The following is a 4,699-nucleotide window of genomic DNA, read 5'->3' as shown; positions in this document are numbered from 1 at the left end:
TAAAAGGCCTTCCTCGCTAATATGTCTAACATTCGGTCGATAAATGGTAGAGGAAAATGGTCCTTCCTTGTTGCTTTGTTGAGTTTTTGATAGTCCATACAAACCCTCCATCCCGTGACAGTACGAGTTGGAATGAGTTCGTTGTTATCATTGCTTACCACGGTGACACCCCTTTTTTTAGGTACACATTGAATATGGCTCGCTCAAGAACTATTCAAAACTGGGTATATGACTCCAACATCTAGCCATTTGATAATGTTCTTTTTGACAACTTCCTTCATAATGGGATTTAGGCTTCTTTGCTACTCGATAGATTTGCCATTGGAATCCTCTAGTAGTATCTTGTGCATGCAGATTGCTAGACTGATTCCTTTAATATTTGCAATCGTCCAGCCAAATGCTTTCTTAGATTTCTTTAAAAATTTCAATAATTAAGCTTTTTGATCTAATGTCAATGCCATAGAAATAATTACTAACAATGTGTTATTATCTCCCAAGTAAGCATACTTCAAATGTGCTGGCAAAGGCTTCCATTCCAACATAGGAGGATCTTCTATGGATGGCCGAGGAAGTTTAAAAGAATTGTCTGATAAATTTAATGGTTCGAAACTTCTTATTGATCCATTCTCAATTTTCTTAACTTCCATCATTTCACCAAGCTCATCGATTATTTATGCTTCAATTAACTCAATTAAATCTGCATCATCATTATAGTTATTGTGATAAGACTCTGTAGTTTCTTCCTGAACTATTGTGTCAACAATCTCCTCAGCATGACATTCTTCATTTGTATCTATACACTTCATAGCATTGAAAACATTAAAAGTTATCTACCGGTCGTTAACTCTCATAGTTAATTCATCTTTTTGTACATCAATTAATATTCTATGGATTGCTAGAAAAGGTCTCTCAAGTATGATTGGTACTTCTCTATCAGCCTCACATTCCAGAATAATAAAATCTACTGGAAAATAAATTTGTCAACTCTTACCAACACGTATTCTATTTTACCTTCTGGATGTGCATATGAACGATCAACTAATTGCAAAGTGATAGTTGTAAGTCTTGCCACTCCTATTCCCGGCTTCTTGAAAACAGACATAGGCATTAGATTTATATTTGCAGCTAAATCGCATAATGTTTTGCCAACATAATGGTTTTCAATAGAGCAAGGTATAGTAAAACTCCCTAGATCCTTCAATTTTGGTGGTAATATGTTTATCAACATTATTGTGCATCCTTCAGTGATAGCAACAGTTTCAAACTCCTCTAATCTTCTCTTTTTTGATAAGATATCCTTAATGAATTTCACATAGTTGGGCATTTGTTCCAATTCTTCCACCAATGGTATGTTGATATGTAATTGCTTCAAGATATCCAAGAATTTCTTGAATTGAAAATCTTGCTTATATTTTTGGAAACGCTGAGGAAAAGGTGGCGGCGACCTTCCTTCCATTTGTTGAGGTTGTTTTTCCGTGGCATTTTTATTGACAATACAAGGTGAATCTGCTTCAACATTTTTCTGGTTACTCTTTTCCTTTATAGCCTGCTCTACTACTGGTTCTAAATTCTTCTTATTTGTAAAATCTGAAATAATTTCTTCAATAATGGTGTCATTAACAACTCCTAAAAGCTGCATAGCATTTCTGAGCATAATAGCTTTACACTGTTCCTTTCCTTGAGATCTTGAATTTTTGGTTTCACACGATAGTGCTTCTTGCAGTCTTAAGCTTAATGCTTTGGCAATTTGTCCCACTTGATTCTCGAAAGCTCTTAAAGAAACAACTTGACTTTAAATGATCGCATCATTCCTGGCCATGTATTCCTTCAATAGATCTTCTACCGATGAAGAACTTGAAGTTGAATTTTGCTGAACATTTTTCCATGGCATGAGTTGATTGAATCCAGATGGTGCACCCGCAACATTTTGTTGAATAGCATTGATGGAATTTCCCACCCCTAGATTACTCCAACTGAAGTTGGGATGTTGCTTCCACCCCATATTATATGTGTTGTAATATGGGTTGTTGTTGCTGTGATTAAAATTTTGCATATAATAAACTGAGGCTGGATTTGATGAGCATTCATAAAAAACATGATTTTCTCCGCAGTAAACACACGCTATAACCTAGCTACTTTTATTTCCTTCACTGCAACTGGTCTTTTCAGTATTTTAATCATATTCATTAAAGATGATACCTGACCTGTTAAGGAAGTAATCGCATCAAGTTCCATTGCTCCAGAAACTCCTCTGCCAGTCCCTACTCTAGTAGTGGGGTATTGATAATCATTGTTACCTATCCTCTCCAAAATTTTATATGCTTTATTATATGATTTATCGAGCAAAGTCCCATTGGCAGATGTGCCAACCACCATCCCTGTATGCACATTGAATCCATTGTAAAACATTTCCATTTGTTTCCAATGTTAAAAACTATGCATCGGGCGTTTTCTAATTAACTCCTTGAATTGCTCCCATGCTTCATATAATGTTTCGTCCTCAGATTTCCAAAAGGACATAATATCATTCCTCAGTTTGGCACTCATGTTCGGAGGATTATATCTCAGCAAAAACCTCTAACAAAGTTTATTCCAAGATACCACCGTACTTGACAGCAATGCATTCAACCATGCTTTGGCACGATCTCGCAATGAATAAGGGAATAACTTCAGTTTTAGGGTATCTTCAGGAAAACCCTGCTGCCTGAATGAATCTTAGACTTCCAAAGAGAGTCTTAAGTGCAGTCGTGGATCCTTAATAGGCAATCTACTAAACAACCCTATAGTTTGTAAAATTTGAAACATCACCAGCTTTAACTCGAAATGTTGAGCCTAAATATGTGACCTAACAATTCTTGGATTCAGATCATCTAAGATCGACACTACATGTTCTCTGATTGGTATGTCTCTATCATCTATTATTTGAGGAATATCAACATCCCTTCCTTCTTGATGTAATGGCTTTTCTCTATCCTGATCATTTCTAATTCTTTCCATTTCTTGCAATTCTTTTCTCCTTCTTCTCAAGGTTTTGTCAATTTCTAGATTGAAAGAATACTCTTCAATTTCTGACATATCTCTACTCATGCACCAATAAAAATCCAAAATTGTCGATCCCCAGCAACGGCGCCAAAAACTTGTTGCATGTGAATGTGTAATGCGAATGTGCAAGTATATACGTTGAATCAAGTAATAACGTGATGAGTGAGTGTCGTATCCATAGGGATCAAAATTGATTAAAATAATTTGTTATGCTATTACTACGAAATTGACTAATTAAACTATGCAAAAGAAGCCGATGATAAATTGATAAAGAGATTTAATGAATGGATCAATAAAATCAATTATGAATGAAAATATGCTAGGGCAATTAAAATGCTATGGAAATTCTCAAAGAATAAGTTGGAAAAAGTTTGTAATGTTATATCAGTATGATGCCATGGCAAAATCTTGACCATTGTACTGCTCAGGGACTGACTACTGTAGTATTCTTTTTTCGAAAGCAAGACTTTAAGCTATCATTCTGAGTTTTTGTATTTCTATAGAACTCAAGAATGATATCCAAATTTTTCTTCCTTTCCCTGTACAGATTGCAACTTCTACGTCTAGAGTGTTGCAAATATTCTTTCCAATACTTGCCTATGTCAACCGATCATAATCCAATGTAATTAATTTTCCAAAATTAAATCAGATCTAATAACATACCATAGAGTCATCTATGTCTAGAGCTTGCATGCATGAAATTAAAATAATCACAAATCAGTGAAACAATATTCTACTCAAAATCAAACCATTGGCATTAAAGATAATAAAAATTCAACCAAATAATTCAAACCCAATGAGATTTAGATCATGGGTTGAACACTCAAATCCATAACAAAACCATTCAACATCATTGTTTAAGTTCACGAATAACAAAGTTCAAATAAAAAAATAAAGGCAGAATTGTAGGAAGCTTTCGCTACTCCAACTTTCACTCTAATAGTGAGATTTGATGCAAAACCTAGGGCAGATTTCTTTTCCCCTTCCTTGTGTCTATACTTCTTTTGCTCTGTAAGTTGTTACGCTCTCCTCTCATTCTCTAAGATTTTTCACGAGAACCTAATGCAGAGAAAAAACTATTTTCTCATTCTTCTCTCTCCCTCAGATTCTTCTTTTTCTCTTTTCTCTTTTTTTTAAGGTAGGTCTTTCCCTTTCAGCACACACCTTTTTATTCCTATTTTTTAGGGTGGTTTATCTGGTACAAGTACAACTTCCTGAGAGTGACGTGGATTAAGTGTTGCGTCATCTTCCTAGAAGTGCCATGGCATTCTTGTTGGCAATCTAACCAACATTTTGTCATGGCAATATTTCACTTCCTTCATTTCCCTACTATTAATTCTTTTCTCTTCTTCATCCTGCATCTGCTACCAACAACAACCAATACCTTTCTTCCCCAATAATAGAAGTAAAAAATAATAACATTTATAGCACAATCCAAGCTTTGTTATGCAATGTTCTAAAAATATCTAAAAGTGCAAACATATGTACTTAATTACAAACAATTAATTCAATTTAGAGGCTTGAAGTATAACTCTTTTCAAGAGTTATCAATAATTTCCCTTATTAGCTTGGTAGAATTGTTAGGATACAAATGACATGACAACAGGGGTTACTTTGTTTGCTTATGAATGAAAATAGTGTTATTAAACAAAGATAG

The 4,699-nt window shown here is 34.6% G+C and overlaps 1 non-coding gene across 1 annotated transcript; it reads left to right on the top strand.

Annotated features, from left to right (window-relative positions):
- Positions 1–2,431: 2,431 nt before the first annotated feature.
- On the top strand, positions 2,432–2,538 carry LOC128032730 (small nucleolar RNA R71). The gene has a single exon (XR_008189020.1). It is a non-coding gene; the product is annotated as a small nucleolar RNA R71 (small nucleolar RNA).
- The last annotated feature ends 2,161 nt before the right edge of the window (positions 2,539–4,699 follow it).

Source organism: Gossypium raimondii, chromosome 1 (genome assembly GCF_025698545.1).
Source record: "Gossypium raimondii isolate GPD5lz chromosome 1, ASM2569854v1, whole genome shotgun sequence".
Taxonomy (NCBI): Eukaryota; Viridiplantae; Streptophyta; class Magnoliopsida; order Malvales; family Malvaceae; genus Gossypium; species Gossypium raimondii.
Note: the sequence above shows the minus strand (reverse complement) of the source record. Positions and strands in the feature narration are given on the sequence as shown.